General features: G+C 46.1%; 1 long non-coding RNA gene across 2 annotated transcripts in view; it reads left to right on the top strand.

The window, feature by feature from the left end:
- Window positions 1-7012, top strand: part of LOC143428517 (uncharacterized) — a 147630-nt gene extending 140618 nt beyond the window's left edge. Inside the window, exons 2-3 of one of the 2 annotated variants that reach the window (XR_013102431.1) lie at window positions 3676-5207; window positions 5240-7012. This is a non-coding gene — a long non-coding RNA (uncharacterized LOC143428517). The remainder of the gene's footprint in view (window positions 1-3675; window positions 5208-5239) is intronic. The other variant, XR_013102432.1, reaches the window with a different exon arrangement.
- Window positions 7013-11767: the final 4755 nt, after the last annotated feature.

Raw genomic sequence — 11767 nt, 5'->3', positions numbered from 1 at the left:
AGTGACGGACACCTCCGACGGTGGCACCGTCGGATACCATCGCGAGGGTGCGTGTTTCGGGGCGCACGGCGTGGTATCGGCGGGAATAACGGGACGGGGAGAACAGTCCGAAGGAGGAACCTGCCCAGGCGTTGGGTCTTTTAAAAGGAGCGCGCGATTACGAAATTCCGCCACGGTTGCCCGGCCGACCGACGCGAGGCAAGAAGACGCGCGCGGGAACACCAGACTTCCTCGGTGACAGTGTTTTTTTTTTCGTTCTCGGAAACTCTTTTTTTTTTGCCCTCCGATTCTGTTCGCCGCTACGGAAAACCGTTTTTCGAGGACGCGCGGGGGAGGTGTACGCGAACACGCACGGGAAAAAAGGAGACGAAACAGGAAACGAGAAACCGTCGGTTGACGATGATTGCGACAACGTATCTTTTCCTCTGATCGATGTGAAACTACCTAAATGCAAAACTTATTACCTACTACTAACATTACTTAACTCGTAAGGAGCAACATAATTATATAAGGAATGATATATTATATATATACATATATTTTTGGTCATTACGGACGTATGCGAAACGAGAACGAGCCAAGACTTTTGTTGGCGCGCGTATAGGTGACGTTTTTTCATAAGGCGACAATATTTCTCTAATCTCGGTTATTTCGAGGCTGGCGTTCGGTAGAAACGCGTCCACCAACCCTCTCGAACGGGTACGCAGTTTAGATGAGGGCGAGGCAGGCACGCGAGACGCTGCTGGTTTTTTTTTAGGGACGACGATGGGGCGGGCTTCGTCGATAAGAAGGGAGGTATGCTCGATGTTTGTTAGCCAATTGAACCGTTTAATATAATAAGGAATTTACGTTGTACTTTCTCGTGGAGGGTAGGGGGGGAGGGAAGGGGTGAGTGGGCCCGATAACTCGGACGAAAAGTGGTCTGGATGGATTTGTCGCGGTCGACGAAGAACGCACCGCTCCGGTGTAACTGGGGCGGAAACGCACGCACGAGAAATGGATTTTAAGGGCGAAACGCTAAGGTTTACACGAGGCATTTCGAGGGAAGGGATATCGTTATACATGTATGGGGGGGGGGGGGCGCGCGCTTGCTCTCGACTCGGTTAGTCCTTTACCGAAATCGCGAAACGAAGCTAAACGAAAGAAAAAGAAAAAAAAAAGGAAAACACGAAAAACGTATTTGTTCTTACGCGCGGCAACGGCCACACATTTTGATACGAATGCAAATTTTCTACCGCGTAGAGGGTAACGGGGCGGCTGACGAACGGCGGCCCGCTGTCGCTTTTCTCTCTGGAAGGATCCGAGTTCTTTTTCTTTTTTTTTTTTAATTTTTTTGTAATCTTAACGCGTCGACACGACGGACTCGAAACGTGCACGACGAATCAGGGAAAACGGCGAAACGGCCGTCACGTGCGCGCGCGGACGTCTCTCTCGGCGGTGTACTTTCCTTTCAGCGACGAAAAGGGAGGGGCGAGAAAGAAAGAAAAAGAAATTAGACGAAACGATCGAACGCGTCGCAAAACGATCGGCCGCCCCGCGACCGCGATCGTTCTTTAAGGGAGTTTAGAAATTTCGAATCGAAGGAAAGCACGCTCGCGGAAAAAACTGTTCACTGGTACCTTTTTTCAGGGATTAAACGAATTTTTAAAGCTTTTATCGATCGTTTCGATGACGACGACGACGACGACGACGACTACTACTACTACTACTACTACTACGTTAGCGATTTTTAAAGAGTTGTCTAATTTGCAAGGATCAGTCGCATCGTCGAGTAGTAGGAAGCGTGAAAACGTCCCGCGGTCCTCCAGTCTGGACCGTGGCGAGTGACACGACACGAAGAACGCCAGTCCCTCCTCTTTTGACTAATTTTTTCGCAAGGTTGTCCATTTGAGCGTCGTGCGCGCGACTATCGAGGTATCTTCTCGTATTTCCGATTAGAATTCCGTTCGACAGGAGATCCTTGACTATAATAGAGATGAAACAGGTGGTTCAGGAAACGTAGGGGAGAAATGCGAACGAATAAATGGAAGAACGTTGGCGATTTCGTCGTTTCGCTAGTGTGTAGTAGCCGAGCAGGACGTTGGACCAAAAGACGAAATCGACGGGAAGCAGCGAATTCGAGGCAGGATGATTCGTTAGCCAAAAGATGAAAAAAGAAAAAAAGAAGAGGCAAAAGAAAAATAGAGAACACGCGTAGCAAAACGAGAACAACGCGTAACGAGAAGACACGGTTCTCCGTCTTTCTCTCGCGTGTCGAGGATGATTCGCAGTTCTGATTCTAAAAAGGGAATACATTAGAGGGGTAAATGGGAAACAACAGAGGACAGCGGAAACGAAAGGATAATTCACGCACTCATCTCACACGACTCTCTTTAAGTAAAGTAACGACTGAAAGACTCTAGGCTGTACATAAAGTATAAGGCATGTATGTTCGGTGTTTAAAAAAAAAAAATGCAAAAATTCCTTATTAACGCAAAAAAAATTATACCTTACGGGGAAAAAAAAAGTAAATCGTGTAAACAAGGCTATTCTCTCGGTGTTTTTTGGAAACTAAACTTAAACGAAAAATTTATCCTAAACTTAAAGCAAAAAAACCGTGAATTAAGGAGTAACGTTAAACGGATGAACATGAACTACAAGGGAGGAAAAAGGGTGAACCGCACCCACGCAGAGAAGCGCGTCGGAAAACAGAAAAAAAAATCACAAGTTATTGAGTGTAAACGTTAAGATCTCCTTAGGGTTAAAGAAACAAAAAAAAAAAAATAATAAGTAAATAAATAAACACGTAATAATTAATACGACGCTGAACAGCAGAAAACACAAGCGAAAAACAAAGCACTAATCATGATTGTGTGTAAACGTAAATTTAAACCTTACCTTCTACCTTGTGTCCACTAAAGTCACCCCTTTTTAATCACTCACCAGCCGACCACCCGCTTCGCGTCAAAGGTATAAATCGTTCGGTGTGATCTTTAACTACTCGATACCTCGAAGGATAAGGGAATAATGAAAACGAAAAAAAAAACAAACGGATACCTTTTTCTAAAAACATTCACCAGGCACTACACCAAAAGAAAGAGAAGGATATTTCTTACACTCGCCCCAAACCACCGCCCTCTTCTCCTGCATCCTTCCCGACCCTCCCCTTCCTTCTTTCCCGCCTTACCAACTTTACTTGGTAACCCTCGTATTAATCGACTCCTCTGCCACCCTTCTGCCACCCTCCATCCCCCGTTGAATCCAGTTCACCGACACCGCTCGGTGCGAAAGAGACTCCCGATATATCCCCTTACGAAAGATTTATCGTTAGATGTGAAAAATGAATATTTATCGTGCGGATGATTGTAAAACGTGCGTACATTATGATTGTCGTTAATTCAATTACAGTTTACAAAAGGTATACGTCGCGATGCTCTGCACGCGTTCTCTAAACACCAGGGATCGACCGCCGTCGTCGCTGATCCACGGTCACGTCGGTTCCTCGAGCCTCGATCGTCCGTTCGAGATGGCTCCAAACGAGAACGTAACCGACATTCGCGAAAGCAACTTGGAGGAGAGGCACGAGACCTGTGGTACTCGTTAAATTTTGTATTACCATTCCTCTCGATTCGATACGATTAAACGCACAACGATCGCTCGAGGATCCGCGCGTGTATCGTTGGTACGTCGAGGGAGTTTCCGGCTCGACGACGACGGTCCCGATTCCTGCACAAATTAGGTACGCGGCCGCTTACGAGTCTCGTCCGCGTTCGCCAAGGAACGGGACGATCGGTTTCGCGACAATTGGGACGATCGGCGCTAACGGCGTAATTAACGAGGCTGCCGTGTAATGATTTCCCAGTGACACAGTCGCGTCAACGTGTCTGCCGCAAGCGATTTCGAGCGATTAACGAGCACGAGGAACGTCTCGTTTCCGGCTCGTGGAATTCGGAGCTTCTCTATTTTTCGGGGCAAATTAACGGGATTATGGGTTAGCGAATCGGACGACTGTTCTGTGATTTTAAACATTATCGGCGTTCCAGGGGGGGGGGGGGGGGGTGAGACCTGTCCATTGGTAATCGTGGAAGCGGTTCTAGGCAAATTGTCGATGTTGAAATTTGTTTCTGAAAAAACATTGACGCGGGAGGGGGAGATCGCACAGGCTAGGGCAGATATCGTTGCCAACGCGACTGTAAAAGAAAAGAAACAAGTGTCGATTTACGTGGGTCTTTTTTTTCTTTTTTTTTTTTTTTTCTTCGAGGGAGACGGCGGGACGAGAACGAGAAATTGAGTTGTTGCGAAATTAAACGGCGCAGGGGGGGGGGGGGGGGGCGAAATTAGAAATCGCGGGCCAAATTCGATCGAGTCGCGAAGGCGTTCGAAAATTCGTTCTGACGAGGGTAAAGAGAAAAAAAATACAAAGCGAACAAGGGGGGACGAGAGACGCGATTTCGTTCGCAGTTATCCGGCCGTCTCTTTCTACGTCGCGGGCGATACGCTAGAGAAAAGAAGAAAAAAAAATGAATACGATCCGGCGAGAGACGGATTGGTCGAAAAACGGGGAGGAAAAGAAATCTTTAAGAATTAAAAGAAGATATATTATATTAAAATATCTGTGATGTAAAAAGTAACAAAATTTTGATGTATATTTTTCACAAATTATTGTAACCAGCTAGTGTATATGTGTAAGATTACGGATATAAAGAAAAAAAAACAAAATACTATTGTAATTACGGTGTGCGGAGACAAAATGACGAGTAGGAGAGAGCAAATCGAAAGCCAACAAAAATGAAAAAAAAAAGAAGAAAACAAAACAAAACAAAGAAACCAAATGAAAGAAATACGGGAGAGGCGAGATCGCGAGATTACGTTTATCCACACCGGTGGTCAGACGGGACCAAGATGGCGGGCATCGCTCGGAAAGTCGGGCCCAAAGATTCCCGTTTTTTTGTCACCTTTCTTTCATCGCTTCACTGTTTTTCGTTACGCGCGCGTTTTCTGCTTTTCATTCACTATCTCATCGGACGGAACAGAGAAAACATTCGATCGCCGACACCGACTCCTTCTCTTCCCCCAAAAACGCGTCTAGGGACGGAAAAGAAGCGCGTGGATTAAGAAAAAAGAAAAAAAATAGAACAAAAGACACGAAGGAAAGGAGCAAATTCTATTTCGATTGAAATCGTAATCGTTGATCGGTCAAAAAGTAGAAGAAGAGAAGAAAATTGAACGTTTATCGTTTGTTCGACATCGGGCAGCGTAGAATAACTTCCGGGCGCGTCGAGTTTCCAAAAACTGGAAGATTTGGTCCGATTGGCCCTGAAACGGCTCAATGTCAGCTACCTCACAGAGTACGTCACGTTTGGTAATGGTTTGCGCAGGGGATGTTCGCGTGTTTCAGTCACGAAGCGAAATTGGATGGCCGTCCAATAGATGAAACGTTTCCGATTAATCTTTTTTTTTTTTTTCTCCTGTATTTTCCCTGGCTCTTTTTTTTCGCTATTACTAGGGAGATTAATTTGAAGCACGGTTATTAAAACTCGCTCATCGACGATCGAACGTAACAATTTAACGGAGAACTTGAAAGTATTGATTACGAGCACGGGCCAATCACTTTCTTCGAACGCGGGACACGCGAACTCCGTCGGAGTGGGGTCGTGTAGAAATGGTCTAAACAGTTCCAAATTGTGCCTAAGTTTCGACGTTACGTTTTTACGACTCGCAAATAGAACGAACGACGAATGTAATACCGTAGCAGCAAACTGAAGCTTTAGTTCGAGGGTCGGGAGAGGTTTGTTCTTAGGGGTAGGAGGCGGTGAAGCGGGACAGAGGCGGCTAGAAAAGCGCAGGTGGGCGAAGGGGAGAAGAAAGCCGAGAGACAGGCGACTTTTAAGCTAAATTTTAAAAGTATATTACCTCCGTATGTATACGTTCCAGGGCCGTCCGGCCGCCATCTTGCGTTCGTTTTTACGTTCCGTTTTGTCGAATAAGTGCAATTAGGTACACTGACACTATACCCGGTTCACGCACACGTTACACGAGACACACCGCGACACGCGTTCGTTCGCACTTCCACACGCGTACACGACACGTTGACAAACGTCGATGAAAAATGGAGAAAACGAACTGTTACGCGCTAGGTTACCGTTTTTTAAATTCTATTTTCAATTCACGCATTCTCGAATGTTGGGATTTTCGTGATCAACGAAGAGCTGGCCTGTCGTTCACATAGGGATACACGTACACGCGTACACTTACACACAGACACGATACAGACACGACCACGTTCACACGTACACGCACTCGCGTACACTACAAGAAGAAGCCGACGTCGATTCGACGACGAAATACGCTACGCTATTTTGACCATCTTCGAACGTTCGCGCTTTTCTTCCCGATGATCCTCTCGGGGGTTGAAATGAAATTCTATCTGTATACCAAAACAAAAAAAGAAAACCAAGTGAATATCTCATCATCTGTTCTTTCTCGGCCGTTTCTCGAACATTTTCCGATTGATCGATCTTTGGATGGGGGAAAGAAAAAAAAAAGAAAAGAAAAGAGCGAAGAATCACGCGTCCGATCGAGGGTTGAAAAGGGCGGGAAGGGGGTGTGTGTTAGATCAGAAGTATTTACCGCCTGGACCAACGTAGAAACCGAGGGATGGTCCGGTCCGTCGTCGGTCGAAAACTTGGTACCTTTCTAATTGGCTTTAAATAAGCTCGTGTAATTCGTAGGCTCTAGTCATGCAATGACTCTAAAGAAAAGGAAAGAAAACGAGGGTGGGGAAAAAAGAAGAAGAATAAGACGCGAGGACTCGCTGGGTCCCTGGCAGCGGTCCCGGGACGCGGTCTCTCCGTGAATTCGTATACGCTATAAACCGACGTGACGCGACGTAACGCGACAACATACCGATTTGTGTTCACTGGGCGAACAAGTCGACGAGGCGTCGATTCGACGTCCGGCTCTTAGACACCGATATATAAATTACGGAGACTTCTAACGCGTGAAAAAAAAAGTAGAAAAAAAAACAAATAAAGGCGCGTGGGCCGCGCGCAACCGCGTCTCGTACTGCGCGCGGCGCACCCGGCCGAATGTGGGAAGGAAGCTAAATAGATAGGTTATAGATAGATATAACGACGAAAACAAAGCAAACGAAACAAAGGAGAATAAAATCGGAAGACTCGAAGCGCGCGAAGAGAGAATTAAGAAAAAAAAAAAACAAAACAAAAAGATGAAAAATGGCTAAGAACGCAAGGGAAAGCCAGCGCGAGCGACCACGCCTCCGACATCAGCCCGAATCGCGGAGCCTCCTCGTATTGCGACTGACAGCGATTTCTTTGCTCTGCAATGCTCTCACGCGACAGCTGGGAATGAACGAGCTTACGCGAAATCATCCGTTCTCGCTGCTGCCACTCTGCGAAGGTGTCTTTCCTTTTTCTGATCATTCTTTGAACGCGCCGCGCCGCGGAGAGACCAGCCGCGCCGTCGATCGACGGCGCGGCTGGTCGATCGTTAGAGAGGCTAGATCGTGAACTTTTATAAAGTATACTTTTATATTACAAAGTAAATTCAACGTTTAGTGATCATCAGATTCGGATGTCGCGCGACTGAAAAAGAAATAAAATTGAACGCAATTGAGAGAGAAAAATAGAAACCGAAGGCGTAAAGTGAAAAAAGTGAATACGCGCGATCGTTTGCCGCGTCCGTACGAGCGTCAACGGGTGAGAAACGAAGTTCGTTTAAACAAAGGTATTATTCGTCCATCAAAAAAAAAAAAAAAAAAAAAAAGAAAAAGAAAAGAAGAAAACGGTGATGTATTCTTTAAAGTACAATTACTTCTTGTTCCATACGCGAGTCGAAATTACTTTCATGTTCCTATTTCGAGGTTTAAGGAGCGAACTGAAGTCGGGGTCTCGTTTGCGAACCCAGAGCGAATGCGTCCTCGTCGGTCGCGGATCTCATTTTCCGCGATGGCTGGCGGGCCAGATCGGAGGCGTTCGGTCCGGTCGCTGACTATGCCTGGTTCTTTTCGACTACGTAGGCAGTTTAGGTAAAAAAACGAAGCGAGGAAAAAAAAGAGAAAAGTAATTATGACGAATAATAATGGCGCTGGTACTACGTAGTTAGCACCGGTAGTACTCGTAGTTTGGCGCTTTAGTTGTTTGTATATCGTGCCCTTTCGTTCCTTTACGTTTGTGTTTTCTAATATCGTCACTGTGTAAGCCTGGCCTGGCAGCGCGAGCGCGTTACCCACCGTCACTTCCGTGACAGAGGCGATCTCGTCGCGCGCGCGATACCGATCGACGCGCGACGATATCCCGCTCCGATGACGAGTGGCATCGATCGTGTCATCCGGTGTAATTATCGTAATTAGAAACATTCGCGTCGCGTTGAAAACGATTGGTTAAATCGGCTCGTTAACGGGCCCTCGAACGTCGACCGGGAACGACACGGTGGCGCGGCTCGGGTGCTTCGATCAAAGTCCTGTCTGTACCAAAATCACTCTGGAATCACACGCACCGGAAATTCAAAGTACGACCAACTAGTTACGGACCAAGTACGCTGAACTGCCGGTGGATTAATCAAAAGACACGTCCGAGCGACGTACGTCACGTATACGAGAAAGAGAGAAAGCGCGGAAGAACGAACGAACGAGAGAGAGAGAGAGAGAGAGAGAGAGAGAGAGAGAGAGAGAAAGAGAGCGAGAGATAGATAGATCCGAGAAGTGCCACCAGGTTTTCCCGCCGTTCTTCCGTTCGCCCTACGAGCCGGTTTCACGGACACCCGTTTTCCGACGAGCCTTGACGAGCGCCAGCGTCGCGGCCAGGCCGGGCCTGTTCCGATACGCTACAAAAGGTTTTTAAAAGTTTAAACTAGAATACCGAACCGAAAGGGAAAGAGGTAATTTAAGGACAAGTAGGAGAGAAAAGATGAAATCAATTGATAAAACTAAGCATCCAATCGGATCTAAAATCCCCCACGCTCCGATCCCTCCGCACCGAAAATCCCATCGGACAGATCGTCATCCATCCACAATGAACAACCCCTCCGGACAACCTATGGCAATTGCTCTTTTCGATTAAAATACAAAAAGGAAAAAAAGGCAACAATTCACCCGCATCTCCGACCACACACGCACACTCAGTGACACGCTAAAAAGTAAAAAAGCAAAAAAAAGAAAAAAAATTTGAAAGTTATATCAAGCGAAACACCAGAAGTATAACAATACACGCAGTTTGCTTTCTACATACAGCTACAACAATATCGCAGCCTCCCGATACCAGTCGTCTCCTTACAGTTTAAAGCGGGGCGCGTTCGTGACGGACGCCACTCGGATCTCTCTCCCCTTCCGGTCGAGGGTTTCGACGCTCGACCCGTTCGCGGCCAACGCGACCGTACCAAAACCCCTCGCCAGGCCATGCGCGGACTTAGCGCGGTAAAACGGGGTTCGAATTCGAAGATCTCGATGGCGTCGCGAACGTCCGATCGTTTCCCTGCGCGTGCCGCGGGTTGCATACTCACCCGGGCACTGAGAACAGATACAACCGGCAACACACAAGCAGCAACAATAGACATCTCTCTCTGTCTGAGCAGGGCACGCCGCCGATCGCGAGACAGGTCGCGACCACTCGCTACGATCGCCGTGCATATTCCGAGTTTTACAAACTACAGCTAACTAGAGCAAAAAGAAAAAAAAAACGAAAAAAAAACACAAAAAATATCTCTACATCTCACATTAATTCCAAGCAGTGATCAAACGCAAAACGCAGATGCCACGAGGAGCAATGCAAAAACAAAAAGTAAAAAAATAAAATAAAATAAAAAAAATAAACGCAAGGATCGCCCGGGCCAGCCGTGTATCGTCTCGATGGCGTGCCGCGCGATCGACGCGTTCCGCCTCGGCTGGGCGCTCGTTCGATGGACGATCGCCGGATCCGTGGAACGATCGACGCGAACGCGGCCCCAGGCGATCGTGGCACCGGGCGAAAAGTCCCCTCAAATCAAAACCCGCAGTCAGCACAGAATATAAACGATAAGTGCAGAGGAAACAAACTACTATAATAAACAAAAAAGGTATATATTATATATATATATATTATATATATATTATTATTATTAATTATTATTAAATATACATAAAAAGAATATTATTAATAACACAAAGAAGTACTATATTACTACTATTATTAATTATTATGATTCTTATTATAAATTTAATGAAACAATGATAACATTCCAACCGTCAATGTGCCACACGACTTTTTATATGCTCTTAAAACAAACAAACAAACAAAACAAAAAAAAAATAATGAATTGTATAGAGGGAACGCGCGAAGATTTTGCGATGATCGTCGTTTTGGTGGATCGCCGGGGAACGCAGCGCGGAGGGTAAAAACGGTCCTCGATCCGTTTCATCGAGACCGCGTAGCGAGGCTGTGAGAAAGACGCGGGTCCCTTAGGGCGTACGGATACCTCCCGATAACCGGAACACCACGAATTCGGGTCAAAGAGAAAATAAGGAAAGGGGCATGCGAGGCGTAGCTTCGTCGCGATTCCCAACCACCACCCCCTTCGTCGACCCTTCGACGAATTAAATCAATCCTCATTTCGTCGACTGCGCCTCTTTTTTTTCGTTTTCTTTTTAAGATCGCGTCACACACACACGCATACACACACGTACACACAATACACACGGACACAGGAACATCGACGCGAACCGTGTGCCGTCTTTTCCGGTTATTGCTGGTCGACGACAATGACGATCGATCGATCGTGATAGGACATACTTAATCGTACGAATTTCGTTCTTTTTTTTCTTCTAATTGCGACAATTAGCGTCGACTGAACAAGGCGCTTGCTCGCGTCTGGCTCTGTACGCTAACGACGAGACTCGTTAATTTAATCACGCGTATTAATCGCTGTTACGGACGTCATTATTATTATCGTTCAGATGGTTACGATTAATATTTTTATTAACATTGATAGTTGTACATTATTAGTTTTTATTATCGCTGCTATCGGTAGATTTATCGTCGCCTACTGCTACGCGTAACAATTATTAACTATTATTAATTGTATTGCCGGTACCGTTGTTCCGGGGGTGAGAACGTTTACGAAATTCGACGGGCATGCGTTCGCGATTCCACGTACAGACACGCGTGCACGCGTTCGCGTTACTATCGTTAAATCACTATAGATAATATTTCTATCACTAGTGCCGTGTAGAATTACGTTGCAAGAATGTTAATTACCTCGGAAACCCTTCGAGGACCTAACCTACATCACTGTCGTAACTATAGGCGTACCGAGGTAGGCGTATGCATGCATAGATATATACGTACGTACCGTATAAACGCGTGTACGTGCGCGTGTGTCTGCGTGAACGCGAACACGATCAACGTACATTTGTTAATAGTTTACTCGACGTAGTACTTATCATTATCACCGCCATCGCCTCTCATTGTCATTCTCATTATCGTCCCCGATCGTTGTGTCATCCTCATTATTAATATTATCCTTATTATTATTGCTACTATATTTTTATTCTCGTTACGTAGTCGTTCAAGGTTACATCGATGCTAGTTCCAAGTAAAATCGCGCGAACGACGATCGATTTCTTTCCCCCTTTCATTTTCAATCGTACCGCCTGTTTCTCCTTCCCCTCTCTTCCCTTACTTCGTTTTAATTAAACGCGAGGCCTTACCGAGCCCCGAAACCAACCCAAGTGCAATTCGTAATCTTTTCGTTTCTTGTTACTTCCGTCGCGGATAACTCGCGTTCCTTTCTTGTC

Source organism: Xylocopa sonorina, chromosome 10 (assembly GCF_050948175.1).
Source record: "Xylocopa sonorina isolate GNS202 chromosome 10, iyXylSono1_principal, whole genome shotgun sequence".
In the NCBI taxonomy this organism is placed as follows: domain Eukaryota; kingdom Metazoa; phylum Arthropoda; class Insecta; order Hymenoptera; family Apidae; genus Xylocopa; species Xylocopa sonorina.
The sequence above is the reverse complement of the archived record's forward strand: the minus strand, read 5'-3'. Positions and strand labels throughout refer to the sequence as shown.